The 16,347-nt window shown below is 42.5% G+C and overlaps 1 long non-coding RNA gene and 1 pseudogene across 2 annotated transcripts in view; both read left to right on the forward strand.

Annotated features, from left to right (window-relative positions):
- Gm29826 overlaps positions 1–16,347 on the forward strand; it is a 97,712-nt gene that overhangs the window by 22,370 nt on the left and 58,995 nt on the right. The gene's annotated exons all lie outside the window — the stretch shown is intronic.
- On the forward strand, positions 12,982–13,314 carry Gm18703 (predicted gene, 18703; annotated as a pseudogene).

A 16,347-nucleotide genomic window follows, 5' to 3' on the forward strand; every position in this document is an offset into this window, starting at 1 on the left:
TCTTGTATTCCTTTGCTGATGCTCACATCTATGGTTTCTGATTTCTTTCCTAGGGTTTCTATCTCCAGAGTTGTCTTGCTTTTGGTTTTCTTTATCATTTCTACTTCCATTTTTAGGTCTTGGATGGTTTTGTTCAATTCCATCACCTGTCTGGTTGTGCTTTCCTGTAATTCTTTAAAGGATTTTTGTGTTTCCTCTGTAAGGACTTCTACCTGTTTAGCAGTGTTCTCCTGTATTTCTTTAAGTGAGTTATTAATGACCTTCTTAAAGTCCTCTACCAGCACCATGAGATATGATTTTAAATCCAAATCTTGCTTTTCGGGTGTGTTGGGGTACCCAGGACTTGGTGAGTTGGGAGTGCTGGGTTCTGATAATGGCGAGTGCTCTTGGTTTCTGTTAGTAAGTTTCTTATGTTTGCCTTTAGCCATCTGGAAAACTCTGGTTATAATTGTCTCTGGCTGGAGCTTGTTTCTCCTGTGATTCTGTTAGCCTGTGTCAGCAGTCTTGGGAGTCCAGCTCTCTCCTGAGTCTCAGTGATCAGAGTACTCTCTACAGGCAAGCTCTTCTCTTGCAGGGAAGGTGCACAGAGGTCTGGCACTCAGACCTGCCTTCTGGCTGAAGATGAAGGCCAGAAACATGGCCTGTCCCAGAAGATGTGTTGCCTCTGCAGTCTGTGTGCTCACCTGCACAGACTGGTTCTTAATTTTATTTTAATGTATGAGTTTGTGTGTGTGTGTGTGTGTGTGTGTGTGTGTGTGTGTCACACATGATGGGGCAGAAGAAAACATCAGACACATGGAACTGGAACCATAGGCAGTTGTGAGCCACCTATTGTGGGTACTGGGAACTGAGCCTAAACAAGAGAAAGTGATCTTAACTGTTGAGCCCTCTGAATCATCTCTCCAGTCCTGTTGGGGTTCAGGAGTGACCCCACAAATCATACAAGCACCAATCTCAATTAGACAGGGATAGTTTATTGAATGCAGACCCTAATACTGAGCAATCAGGACCATAGCTAAGAATTCAGGCACTGAGCCATGGTATCGAACATCCATCTTTGTCAGCCTATAAAGGAATAAAAACCCACAAAAACCACAATGAGTTCATTTGCAGGTGCAGGAAGTGCTACCTGGTGGTTGGCTCTGACTCAAGCCATTTTAGACATAATGGTTCATAAAGCTCCGTGGAATTTCTTAAGATTAATGAAGATAACATGGAATGTGATTGGTATGACCTTGCTCTGAGTTATCTTTCTGTGTCAAAGACTGGTAGGCATGTTACAGCAACAATATGAAATAGCTGGCAGCACCGAACAAATGGTTATAGCTATGCTATGAGAGGGGCAGACCTCAATGGTCTGTTGTCTACCTTTACTGATACAGGGTCTGCCTCTGGTCTGGGGTTCATTGATTAGGTGAGATTGGGTGGCCACTGACTGAGTACTACAACCATTCTTATTTAAACTTGGGCTTGAGGGAGGATTAAAACCAGGGTCTCATGATTGCAAGGCACACACTTTACTGACTGAGTTATCCACATAGCTCATTGCTTAACGTTTTGTGTTATGCATAAATAATGGCCTCCAAGCATTTAGATGAGAGATGAAACATCCCTAATCTAAAATTACAGAGCCTAAATCTTCCAAAATCAAATTCTTTGAGTACAGCTGGAAAACTGTGTAGATAACCCCAGGCTGTAGCCAACATGAAGACAAACCAAGATTAATTAATTAAAACATCCAAATGTATGTATTTAGTATATGTACACATGTTGACTTGATTGTGTCACTGCATAATGTGTGGCAGTCAGAAGAAAACTTGTGAGAGTCGGTTTTTTATCTGTCTACAATGTGAGTCCAGGGGAGTGAATGATCTGCTGAGTCATGTGTTGCAGGTAATTTTAAAAACATGCTTCCTCCTTGCCCTGTGCCGTATCCAGGGCTCTGACCTCTGTTCATTCCCCAAGCTCCAACTGGATCTCAACCATCCCCCAACCCTGGAAATCCAGGAGCTGCTGTCCGCACTCTACCACCTTTTTTAGGCTAGCTTCTCCAAGCCACCGGCTATTGCCCCAGCTTCCTCCTTTCTCCTGCCCACCTTAGCCTCATGGAAGAAAAACACTAGACAGCTTTATTATTTTAAAACTAGCCAGATCACACAATTGCTGGGTTCTTATCAGCTAATGGATTTCAGCCAATTGGTGGTGGCAGAGGCCATTGTTGTAGCCTTGCCTAGTTCTTGCATAGTTGTAGCCTGCCTCCCACTCCAAAACCTGCTGAAAAGCCCCTCCTTCCCTGTGTCCCTTCTCTTCCTCTCAGGACCTGGAAGTCTCACCTTTAACTTCACCCAGCAATTAGCTTCCACCTTCTTTATTGGCCAAATCAAGAACCAATTAGGGAACCAGATTTTATTATCAGCTCCTCCCACTACAGTTTTGTTGCCAGGCTAGTCTGTTTGTTTTTTGTTTGTTTGCTTGTTTGTTGATGTTGTTGTCATTGTTGTTGTTTTCTTTTTTTTTTTTTTCTTCTTCTTTTTTTTTCTTTTTTGGACCTGGGTTCTTATAGTCCATACTGGCCTTGAACTCACTATGCTGTCAAAGAGAACCTTGAACTTCTGATACTCCTGCTGATAGCCCCTAATACTAGGACTAAATGTGTTTGTATGGTGCTGGGGATTATGTATGGTAAAGCAATCATGCTAGGCAATCCTCTACCAACTGACTTACATTTCCCAGCTCCACCAAAATCGTTTTATAGAGTTACCTTCACATTATGTCCTGAGGTTTCCACCAAAGAAGACTACCCAGACATGGGTTTGAGCCAATAAACAACTATACTGAGTGTTTGGTATACCAATGTAGCTTGGATGATTTCTCAGGGAGACCTTTTAGGCAGAAAAATCATATCCTGGGCTGACAACAGGAAATCATGCCACTTTCTACTGCATAAGAATATATGCCAAACCATAGAAGTTGTGGGACATCAAGAAGAGGAGGAGGAGGAGAAGGAGGAGGAGGAGGAGAAAAATCTATATTTATATTATGTCAGTTTTGTAAACTTTCACAGTACTTCATGGAAGATGTGTCTTGTAAATAAATGAAGAGTGGAGTCATAGCCATGACTGCATGTAACTACAGCTTCAAGGAAAAACTCTTCTCCAAGACATATACATCAGGACAATAGCAAATACTGATAAAGATGGATAGGTGATTGTTGAGTGAAAGCTTAAATTAGTTTCAATTACTGTGCTCATTTGAACCATTTTTATCTTTTAACGTATTTTGTTGAAAATAGATGTTTTTCATACAATGTATTCTGATTACAGTTTTTTCTCCCCAACTCCTAAATCCTCCCCACCACCCAACTGGTTCTCTCCCCCCCCCTCCCTTTTTCTCTCTCATTAGAAAATAAACAAGCATCTAAAAATAAAATGAGGTAAAATAAAAAGAAACAAACCAAAAGAGAGGGGAAAAAAAGGAAAAAGAAAGCCAAAGAAAAAACACAAGAAATACATACAGATGAAGAGATACACACATCCACACATACAGAAAAACTATAGAAACAAAATCAGAAAAAATAATATATAAGCAAAAAAAAAAAACCATAAGAAACAAACAAACCCCCAAACAACAACAAAAACCCAGAAAAAACAAAGTACTGCTAGGCAAAACAAAGCCAAGCAACCTCCCAAAACACCACTGAGCTCATTTTGTTTAAGCCATCGACTGTTGGACATGGGGTCTGCCCTTACATGTGGTTAGGTACCCAATGAGACTCTATTGGAGAAAACTAATTTTTCCTCTTTTAGTGGTTATAAATTGGAGGTAGCTTCCAGGTAAGGGTTAGGGCTTGTGTCTACTTCCCTTCTCAGTACTGGAACCCCATCTGACTTAGACCTATGCAGACCCTGTGCAAGCTGCTACAGTCTCTCCAAGTTCTTATGTGTGTCTAGAAGGCCTTGTCTCCTTGGTGTTTTCGATTCCAACTGGCTCTTACAATCTTTCTGTCTCCTGCAGAGTTCTCTGAGCCCCAAGGGGAGGGATTTAAAGAAGACATCCCATGTAAAATTGAGAATTGCAAGATGTCTTACTTTGCACACTCTTACACTGCATTATTCAGTTGTAGGTCTATGCATTTCTTCCCATCTGCTGCAGAAGAAAGTCTCTCTGGTGCTGGCTGAGCATAAAACGAATCTACAAGTATAGCAGAATGTCATCAGTCTTTTGGTTTGTTTGTTTGTTTGTTTGTTTGTTTGTTTTTTAAGTTGAGACAGGGTTTCTCTGTGTAACAGCCTGACTGCCTTGGAACTCAATTTGGACAACCAGGCTGTCCTTAAACTCAGAGAGATCAGCCTGCATCCCAAGTGCTGGAATTTAAGGCATGAGTCACCCACCATGCCTGGCTGTAATGATGCTGTTTGTTTGTTTGTTTTGTTTTGTTTGTTTGTTTGTTTGTTTGTTTGTTTTCAGAACAGTAGTATTTGGTTTTCCCTTACATTCATGAGCCTACTCATATAGAATCCATTCACAACACAACTCCAGTGGTATTATGAACCTGAGACTATGTAGGCCATGAATCTAACAGGAAACCAAATAGTCCCAGGTTCTTGGCTACAAATGTTGGGCATGAGTTCTATGTCATGGAGTGTGCCTCAATTCCAGATAATGGTTGGTCTCTCCCTCAACTTGTGTGCCACCACAGAGCCATTGTATCTTGGAGGCAGATCACCATTGATAAAAGGATATGTGAACCATTTCTAACTGTGAGAGATGATACTGTTTGAAAAGCAGAGCTATAATCAACTTTTATAAAAGAGACAACCTCATGATCCTGAAATAATTTCTATAACTCTTAAGCTACCTATCCACATCTATCTGTAGGATAATAATGTTTATGTTGATATATGCTCTGTTTCTCAGTTGAAATTACATAAAGGGCATGAATAAAGAACTTTATGGAAATGACCTTGTATATAATGGGATAAATTACATAATGTTTCAAAAGTGAAGCAAATAAAGGCGAATGGAGCCTCTAATAGATAACAGAACTTTCCATCAACTGTTGCCAGTCTTTAAAACATTACAGTTGCTTCGTGTGTGTGTGTGTGTGTGCACGCACACACACACACACACACACACACAGGTCTTTAGTCCTGGTGGCAAGAATCTTTACCTCCTGAGCCACCTCTTGGGCCCTATGGTTCCCATTTTGATCTCCACCCTGACATGTTCAGTAAACTAGAGATTTTTATGAGCTACAACCAGCTAATATAAGGGTAGAGGGAAAAGTGGATCAACTCAAACACAGAAAAGATTCCACAAACCTGAGCAGATACGGCTACTAAAAAAGAGCAAGGATGTTTTTTGGTGCTTCTTACAAATCAACAGTGGACATGTGCAGTGGTTGCTACATGATTGGATGTGTTTGAGGCATAAAGTAAATTCCTCATCCTTCCATGCTATTGGGAAAACCCACAGAGTACCAGTTAACGCACAGAGCAGATGAATCTCCTGTTTTCCTTTTTGGCTGATGATGTTTTGCTTGGTGCCTGTCTGATCCTACTGGAAACTCCTGGGTGTGGTGTCAGCTGGCAAGCATGAAAAGTCTGCCCCTTAGGGAGCACAGTCTAACAATCACTATGTTATTCTTGGTCGTGGTGATACATGCCTGTAATCCCAGCACTCTGGGAGGGGGAGGCAGAAGGATCAGGACTTCCAGTCCAGTTTCAGCTTGTATAAGTATAAGGGCAGCCTGGGATATGTGAGATCCTTTCTTTAAAAAATGTATCAAAAGTCAGTGCCTCAAATAATTCTCTCCTTGGTACTCATTGTGCACTCTATGTATGGCCTTATATCTTTCTCTTTGAGACACATGTGTCAGCTCATGAAGTTTGTGGATAGAGATGTAAGTGAGGTATAAAAGTGAATTTCATGCTGCATATCTTTTCGTTCTCTGCTGAGTGACAAGCATGCAGGAGGTTGCATTGGTTTAGTGCATTGGCACAGAAAGTCTATTTTAGTAAAAAAAAAAAAGTAAGCTAAATTAGCTAATTCGTATTTATTATGAATTAACAAAATTAACTAACTCATATTTATATTAAAATGAATTACACTGGACTATGAAGTAAAATGATTGTTAATACAAGAACTAAAGACTCAAAGGAATTTCTTGCAGACAGCTTCTTTGGGCCGTATTTCTTGGCTTTTTTTTTTTATTGGGTATTTATTTATTTACATTTCAAATGTTATCTGCTTTCCCAGTTTCCCCTTCAGAAACCCTCTATCTATCCTATCTTCCCTCTTCCTGCTTCTATGAGGGGGCTCCCTCATCCACCCACCCACTCCCACCACCCTGCCACCCTGCCTCCCTACCCCAGCATTCCCCTACACAAGGGCATTGAGCCTTTCCAGGACCAAGAACTTCTCCTCCCATTGATGTCTGACAAGGTCATCCTCTGCTACATATGCATCCAGAGCCATGGATCTTTCCGTGTGTACTCTTTTGGTTGATGGTTTAGTCCTTGGGAGATTGGGGATTGGGGTCTGATTGGTTGATATTGTCGTTCTTCCTATGGGTTGCAAACCTCTTCAGCTCTTTCAGTCCTTTCTCTAACTCCTCCACTAGGGACCCTGTGCTCAGTCCAATGGTTGGCTGTGAGCATCTGCCTCTGTATTTGTCAGGCTCTGGAAGAGTCTCTCAGAAGACAGCTATATCAGGCTCCTGTCAGCAAGCACTTGGCATCCACAATAGTGTCTGAGCTTGGTGTTTGTATATGGGATGGATGCCCAGGTGGTGCAGCCTCTGGATGGCCTTTCCTTCAGTCTCTGCTCTACACTTTGTCTCCATATTTCCTCCCTCGAATATTTTGTTCCCCCTTCCAAGAAGGACCGAAGCATCCACACTTTGGCCTTCCTTCTTCTTGAGCATAATGTGGTCTGTGAACTCTATCTTGTATATTCTGAGCTTTTGGGCCAATATCCACTTATCAGTGAGTGCATACCATGTGTGTTCTTTTGTGACTGGGTTACCTCACCCAGGATAATATTTTCCAATTCCATCCATTTGCCTAAAAATTTCATGAATTCATTTTTAATAGCTGAGTAGTGCTCCATTGTGTAAATGAACCACAATTTCTCTTGAAGGATGTCTGGGTTCTCTCTAGCTTCTGGCTATTATAAATAAGGTTGCTATGAACATAGTGGAGCATGGGTCCTTGTTATATGTTGGAGCATCTTTTGTGTATATGCCCAGGAGTGGTTTAGCTGGGTTCTTAGGTAGTACTATGTCCAATTTTCTGAGGAACCGCCAGACTGATTTCCAGAGTGATTATACCAGCTTTCGATCTTACCAACAACGGAGGGGTGTTTCTCTTTCTCTACATCCTTGTCAGCATCTGCTGTCACCTGAGGTTTTGATCTTAGCCAGTCTGACTGGTGTAAAGTGGAATCCCAGGATTATTCTGATTTGCATTTCCCTGATAACTAAGAATATTGAACTTTTCTTTCGGTGTGTCTCAGCCCTTTGGTATTCCTCAGTTGAGAATTCTTTGTTTAGCTCTGTACTCCAATTGTAATAGAGTTATTTGTTTCTCTGGAGTCTATCTTCTTGAGTTCTTTGTATATATTGGATATTAGCCCTCTATCGGATGTAGGTTTAGTAAAGATCTTTTGCCAATCTGTTGTTTGCCATTTTGTCCTATTGACAGTGTCCTTTGCCTTACAGAAGCTTTGCAATTCACCAGGTCCCATTTGTCTATTGTTGATCTTAGAGCATAAGCCACTGGTGTTCTGTTCAGTAAATGTCCCCCTGTGCTCATGTGTGTGAGGATCTTACCCACTTTCTCTTCTATCACTTTCAATGTATCTGGCTTTATGTGGAGGTCCTTCAGTTTAATTTTGGATGCTTCTTAACCAATTAGAAATTTTTAAAAAGTAATGTTTTAGTGGCCCAGGGAAGAGCCCAGGATGGTCTATGGCCCTAGCATTTTCTGTATACCCAATCAACACACGACCCAAGCAAGAAAGTTAGTCTTTGCCCCTTAACAATAGAGAAATGTATTTTTGATATTAGTTCCATATTATTATATGTGTGCATCGTGTGGTGGTGGTGATGGCGTGTGTGTGTGTGTGTGTGTGTGTGTGTGTGTGTGTGTGTGTATGTGTGTATGTTTGTGTGAGTGTGTGTGTGTTGGTTTGTGTGTGTATTCATGTGCATGTGTGCATATGCATGCCAAGGCAAATGTGTGGAGGTCAGAAGCAACTCCTTGGGGTCAGTTCTCTCCTACCTTTATGTGGGTCCCAGGGATAGAACTCAACTTGTCAGGCTTGTACAGCTATTGCTTTATGTGTGGAACCATTTCATCAGTCCACATAAATGTACTCTGAGAGGGAAATATGAATAGCCACCCTGCTTGCCTTTCAGGTTATTGGAAAGAGCAAACATGGTAAAGGCTGTGGAAAGAATCTTGAAGTGATGGACAGGAGGGTAGAGGTGAAGACTGGAATCCAACACTTCAAAGCACTGTGGTGATGGAAAGGCTGCCATAATGATAAACAAATCTAATTTGAAGTTTGTGGACTGTTCTTTATTGATACTATCTGAGATTTACCAAATTATTTGTCTTAGTTAGGGTGTCTATTGCTGTAAAAAGACAGCATGACCACAGCACATCTTATAAAAGAAAACATTTAATTGGGGCTAGTTTACAGTTCAGAGGTTTAGTCCCTTATTATTATGGCAGGAAGCTGATTGACCCCACAGTTCTAAATATCAGTGATTAGCTTGTCATAGAGTCACTAGTGCTATCATGAAATGTTGTGAGCAGAAGAAAACTGAGGAGGGAGGGAATGGTTGCTTTGGTTTATGTGTCTAACATCACTGTTCATTATAGAAGAAAGTCAGGAACCTGGAGACAGGAAATGATGCAGATGCCATGCAGAACTGCTGCTTAGTGGCCTCCCCAATTTGTGTGTGTGTGTGTGTGTGTGTGTGTGTGTGTGTGTGTGTGTGTTTAAGTGTTTAACTCAGGACCAGGTTTATAGAAAGTAGGCCCTCCCACATCAGTCACTAATAAAGAAAATACCCCACTGACTTGACTAGAGCCCTATCTTACAAAGTCATCTTCTCAATTGAGACTCCCTCTTCTCCAATTACTCAAGTCTGTATCACATTGGCATAGACCAGCCAGCCCACTTTTATAACAGGCAAGGACAATGCTGAGGGTGGAGGCAGCTTGAGATATCACTGCCTCAAAGACTGCTTTGATTCTTATCTCATGGTTTAATCTCTCTGCATCACCTCCTCTAGCCAGGAACTCCACAAGGTTAGTGTCATGTATGCTACTCTCAGCAGTCATCCCACACCACACAGCAGACAACAGACCCTTAGGGCTCAAGTACAGTGATGAGGGTTTATATAACTAGCTTTACAACACATTGTTGGTCTCATGTCTTCACTGATCTTCACTTCATTGAGAAAGGCACAACAAAGAACTTCTCTTGATGGTCCTGGTCACTCCTGCTTACTATTGCTGATTCGGCTGAGGCCTGGCTGTTTCTACTTGGTCATGCCACCACTGATGATTCGAGTTTGCTATCCCAACACTACTAAACTGTACTACAGATATATTCATGAAGTATTTGTAAGTGGATTGAGGTGCTGCTACTGATTCCTGTGAATTGAGCTGCTGGCTTCCTGACAATGCAAATTGGATTTGCTCCAAAGAACAATTTCTAAACATGTCCACCTCCCTTGTATCCTAATAACCTTTCTTTTCTACTACATCTGATGAGTGGTGGGCTAGAAGGGAGGTAAAATCATTAAAGAATCCATATTAAAAGTAGGTTTTTAAAAATGTGTACCTACAGAACCTAAGCAAATCTGTGGAATGGATGCAGGTTTGTGGAAAGCCATCTGACATGAGTGCTTGCAAATGAGGTGGGTTTGCCAGGAGAAGAAGTGAATGATAGGTTCTGTAAGTCAAATGTGCATGATTAAGATCTATGAACCTAGATGACACTGGGAAATCCTGTTCTTGTATAAGTAGTTCTAATAGCAACATGAGCTTTGGCTAATGTCATACCTTCTAAGGGTCTATGTTCTGACTTGTTTGACACTTACTTCCCTCGGGAAACCCTCCTAAGGTGTGCAACAGGGAATGTCAGATCAGGATGAGACAGCAGCAGCAGCCTTTCCTTTATTCCTTTATTTTGACATGAAAGATGGTAGAGAGCCATCCTTCTCTACTATCTGCTGCAGTGTGAGCACAGCTCCACATCTACTGGAGACTTTATTCCTGGTATAGCCCTGTTGGGAGGTGGTAGTTAAGAGGCATTTACAACATTAATATGGATCCCTCATGAGTATATTCATGTTGATTAGAAAAGGCTCAAGGCTGTGAGTATAAGCTCTTCCCTAGTGGTCAGGTTCACTTGTCTTCCTGTCCTGTATCACAGCAACCATATTGAATTTGATTTCTTATCTTATACAACTATAGGAATTCAGTATCCATTTTGGTATAAATTACTCAATTCCTAGGGCTGGTGATGACTTGCATGCCCTCTCCCCACATACATACATCATCATGCAATAAGTAAAAAGTAAGTAAGTAAATAAACACAGTTGGTTGTCATCGTACTTATCTTTAATTCCGGAACTATTACCTGGGTGTGGAAGCTGGTAACTGTTGCTGAGGAATGCCCAAGTAGGTGGCCTTATCTTGCTCTGTTTTTAGGCATTGAGGAACTATTACCGGGGTGAGGAGGCTGCAGCCTGTGGTTTTTTTCTATTAGTAAATTACTTGCTTGGACTTGCCCAGTTCTTAGGCCTAGTCTGCTGAACTGCCATTTTGAAGCCTATCTTGGAGTGAGCCTAGCCTTCTCACTTCTACTTTCAGTTTTGGGCTATCTCAAATCTTTGAGATGTTTAATAAATCCATCCTTTCCTTAAAAAACCTATCTAAAGCATTGATTATGTAGGGACCACAAGTCAAAGGTAACATCAGAAGGATCTGTCTTGTAGTCTCTTTCTGATTAAGGCCATGGGTTCTTTGACCACACCTGAGTGGTCAACATAGAAACAACATTCCTCATCTAAGGTTGCATCCTACCTGTTGGAGGAACAGCAAGTTTAGGCCTCTTATGTAAGACTACTTCTGCCAGAGAGGATAGGGAATCCTACAGGGCTATGATGGACTTTTCCATCTCCTATATATCTGCATTTATCACCATTCTTAGGGCTTTATCATTTTTATCTTGGAGTATTAGGGCTGAGGTCCCTACACTAGCTATTGTAGCCAGCCCTATGCCAAGGAGAGAGCCTAGTAACACAGTGAAAAATGACTATTCTTTTAACCCAATTAACTCTTTTAACCTGATTGATAAATCTGATGGATGATTTGCTGAGCAAACTCCTTAGTTAGAAAAAAAAAAAAAAGTGCAGCCTTCAGACATCAGACTCTTCTGTGAACTCCTTGGCATTTCATCTGATGCTATTTGTCTTTAGAAGTATATTCAGGCATAGCCAGGAGCAAAAGGACAGCAAACCTACCAGGATGTCAATAGTGAAAACTCTGGCGACCACCCTTTCAGCTTTATCGACTAGCCTGTTCTCTTGGGCTATTTCTTATGTCCTTTTCTGATGCTCAGGGCAATAAATTATGGCCACTTTGAGAGGAAGCCATAATGTCTCCAATAACAAAACTATTTTTTTCTTATTTTTGATGATTTTTTTTCCGTCAGCAGTCAGTAATCCCATCTGCTGTCAGTGTAAATGTTAGCTATGACTCCTGCCAGTTTTAAAGCCTGGGTTAGAGCCTTTAGTTTAACTTTCTTGGCTCAAGTTCCCAGCAGCAAAGCATTTGCCCAAAATACAGAGTCCAAGTCCAGTACCCTGGATATCTGATTCCATTCTGGATGAAGCTGCTCCTGTCCATGAAGTAGATATGTTCCATGTCTGGCCAGAATATGTATGTCAGTCAAGTTCAGCATGATGTTGTGGATGTGCCACAGAACTATAGAGCAATCTTGCTACATGTATGAGAACAGGTCAGGTAGCAGGGTGGGTTTAGGGCAGAAAATGGGTTATATCTTATATGAGGGGGATTCAAAAGTAGAGCCTTAAAGTGCACTAGTCTAGCATCAGACAGCCACTGACTGGATGGATTCTTAAGGGTCCCTCAATAGCATGGGTGGTGGTGATAACCAGTTCCCGCCCCATGGTTATTTTGACAGCATCCTTGACTAGCAGGGCAGTGATCTAGAGTGACTATCTATGATCCTTGGGCCAGTGGGTCTAGCTTCTTAATAGTTTGGCTATTTCAGTGAACCCTAGTACCCAAAGTGTAGCTGCCTGCAGCCACACTAACTGGGTTCCTGAGTGGGAGGCCGGAGCTGTATTGAAGGAAATGACGAGAGAAATAATGGAGGCCAAGACATGTTTCTGTTCAAGGCCCCAAAGTTTACTAAGAGTCTGTGCTTATAAAGAGGGGAGACCCATCCCCCGCCAATCCATTCTTGGTGCCTGTCACCAGCCTGTAGGTGATCTGCCATTGCAGTCTCTGGAATACCTCAAGGGCCTCTCAGCAGGTAGCAGAGTCTCAGAGAAGAGCAGGCAGATGACAGAACAATAGAACCATCTAGGTCGGAAGGCTACCGCCCAGGTGACCCCACCTCAGTGGCAACAAGGTCTGCACCAGCCCGCTTCAGGCTGGGGAGGCTACACAAAGTCTATAAAACCCAGCAGATCCCAGAAATTCCAGTACTTGCCTTCAGGTTGAGGGAACTGGGATAGGGATGCTAACAATGGTTTGCTTCTGGGCAGGTGTCCAATATGATGTGTTAGCCAACTTAGTTTGAATATGTACCCCAGATAGGTGACCTTAAGTTGACAAAGCTGGGCCCTCTTGGTAGACATTCAGTAGCCAAGTTGACTCAGCTCCTGTAGCAGGTCTTATGTGGTCTCTTGACACCTCTCCATCACACAGCCCCATCTGCTTTGAAATGATAGAGGAGGCATACATGACAAAATGTGGCCACAGCTTTTGCTACAAGTGTATTTATCAGAGTTCAGAGGACAATAATAGATGTCCCAAGTGTAATTATGTTGTGCGCAATATTGACCATCTCTATCCTAATTTCTTGGTGAATGAGCTCATTCTCAAACAGAAGCAAAGATTTGAGGAAAAGAGGTTCAAATTCGGCCATTCAATGAGTAGCACCAGTGGCCATAGGTGGAAATTTTTTCAAGATTTGCTAGGAACTGATTAAGATAACCTTGATTTGACCAATGTCACCCTCATGTTGGAACTACTAGTGCAGGCTGGCAGTGGTCCCAAGGGATAGGAAGTCCCATGAAAGTGGACATTTGAGGAACCCTTGGACAGAAGCACTAGAGGGTAGCTTGGAGCCTGGTGGCTGGAGGACTGGAGCAGAGGTACCCACATCCTCATCGCTAAAATCAACCACAGGGTCAGTAAGGTGAATATCAGCCTGATCCTGGCAGTGTTTGTTATGGGCAACCACAACTTCCTCTGAGGAAGAATTCTTAAGCCTGGTAAGGAATGACTTCAAGGAGGATGGGGACAAAGAACAAGGGAAGGATAATCTTAGGCTGTCCCTAGCACTTATGGGCAAGGAAGAGAACATGCATCCAGAGGTTAGGGTCCCACATGTTCTCCAGTGATATCCAGACAGCCAATATACCAGTTTTTCTCAAAATTGGTCCAGGTCATGAGTCTTAATCTTGAGACCATGAATAACCAGAAGGATCTTCAGAGCCCTAATCTGGGGTTCCTTGATGGTTGAGGGGAGGGAACCCATGACGATGAGCACAAAGGAATCAAACGATGAACAGATATGACAAATATGACAGAAGAGGCGATGAAATTCAATATGTACTAACCAGGGGACTCCCTCAGTTATAGTTCAAAGGCCTTATGCCTGGATGGTATACCCAGGATGGAAAAGGCATTCAGGAGCCGACTCCTGGTACCACAACCTGGGAAACCAGCTCCTATGTCAGGTACCAGGATGAATCCAGATCAAAAGTTAAAATGAGTGGACAAAGACAAAGAAGAATGAAAAGATGGCTGCCACACACTCACCCTCAAACTGAAATGAAACCAAAAGCGATGTCACTGGGACACAGAGACAGAAAAGACAAAGAAGACAGAAATGAGGTTCACATGCTCACCTTCGTGGGACCCAGAACATAAAACACTAAGGGGCCAACTCACCAAAGAAACAACCAAAGGGGGCACAACATCAGCACCATGAGGAGAAGAAGAGCAGAGCAGGTTGAACCACAAGCACAGTCCTTGCAGCAACAGGCAAAAGTGAGCCCCAGAAAAGGAGGTTCGTAAGCAGCCACAAAACAAGGATGATGAAGTAGCCCATCTACCACACTGGATGCTAGGTGTCACCTGGGCCCTGGACTACTTGCCTCCTGGCCCAACCTACCCTTGGGGATTGGAGGTGATTTGGCACAGAGTCAATGACACAGACTCTGGGAGCAGGTGAGAAACACTATAGTGAGCTTATCTGAACACTGCTGCAAGCTCCTTTAATACTCTCCACCCATGCCCCCATTGGTTCCAAGGAAGCATGGCTTCTAAACAGTAGTTCCTATTTGGCTGGCATTGTCTTTAGTCTCTCAAACAGTCCTCAATTAGGTCCTCCTGCAGGAGAATCCTTTGCAGCTGCACAGCACCCCCAGCATTTACATAGAGGCAGCCCTGCTGTTCCTGCTACACTGCACCTCTGAATTTAATCTAGGGACAAATACAAATCCTTCTTTCCTTTCCCTATCTAAATGATAAAATTTTCTTCAAGCATCATACGTTCTTGGAATGAGCCTGCTGCTGCTATTGGCCAGCATTTATGCACCTTGCTGTCCTCTATAATTTACAAAATTATTATAAGTTCCCATCACCATCATAGTCACATCCACTATAATTTTCTCCTTTATTGTAACCACCGTACCCTCCTCCGCCACTACTAAATCCACCACCTTGATTTCCATATCATCATCACTGTGGTGAGTTGAATAAAAATGGCCTTCATAGGTCTATAAGGATGGCTCTATTAGGAGATGTGGCCTTGCTGAAGTCGATGTGGCATTGTTGGAGGAACTGTGCTGCTGTGGGAATAGGCTTTGAAGTCTCAGATGCCCAGATTAGGCCTAGTGTGGCATTCATTTCTGCTGCTTTCAAATAAAGATGTAGAACTCTCAACTCCTCCAGCACTATGTCTGCCCCCTTCCTCCATTTTTCCTGCCAGGACAATAATTTCTTTTTTATGTTTTTAATATTTTTATTAGGTATTTTCCTCAATTACATTTCCAATGCTATCCTAAAAGTCCCCCTTACCCTCCTCCCCACTCCCCTACCCACTCCCACTTTTTGGCCCTGGTGTTCGCCTGTACTGGGGCATATAAAGTTTGCATGTCCAATGGGCCTCTCTTTCCAGTGATGGCCGACTAGGCCATCTTTTGATACATATGCAGCTAGATCAAGAGCTCTGGGGTACTGGTTATTTCATAATGTTGTTGCACCTTACAGGGTTGGAGATCCCTTTAGCTCCTTGGATACTTTCTCTAGCTCCTCCATTGGGGGCCCTGTGATCCATCCAATAGCTGACTGTGAGCATCCACTTCTGTGTTTCCTAGGCCCCGGCATAGTCTCACAAGAGACAGCTATATCAGGGTCCTTTCAGCAAAATCTTGCTAGTGTATGCAATGGTGTCATTGTTTGGAGGCTGATTATGGGATGGATCCCTGGATATGGCAGTTTCTAGATGGTCCATCCTTTTGTCTCAGCTCCAAACTTTGTTTCTGTAACTCCTTCCATGGGTGTTTTGTTCCCAATTCTAAGAAGGGGCAAAGTGTCCACACTTTAGTCTTCGTTCTTCTTCAGTTTCATGTGGTTTGCAAATTGTATCTTATATCTTGGGTATACTAAGTTTCTGGGCTAATGTCCACTTATCAGTGAGTACATAACGTTTGAGTTCTTTTGTGATTGTGTTACCTCACTCGGGATGATGCCCTTCAGGTCCAACCACTTGCCTAGGAATTTCATAAATCCATTCTTTTTAATAGCTGAGTAGTACTACATTATGTAAATGTACCACATTTTTTGTATCCATTCCTCTGTTGAGGGGCATCTGGGTTCTTTCCAGCTTCTGGCTATTATAAATAAGGCTGCTATGAACATAGTGGATCATGTGTCTTTCTTACCAGTTGGAACATCTTCTGGATATATGCCCAGGAGAGGTATTACGGGATCCTCCAGTAGTACTATGTCCAATTTTCTGAGGAACCGCCAGACTGATTTCCAGAGTGGTTGTACAAGCTTG

This window comes from Mus musculus, chromosome 10, assembly GCF_000001635.26.
Source record: "Mus musculus strain C57BL/6J chromosome 10, GRCm38.p6 C57BL/6J".
In the NCBI taxonomy this organism is placed as follows: domain Eukaryota; kingdom Metazoa; phylum Chordata; class Mammalia; order Rodentia; family Muridae; genus Mus; species Mus musculus.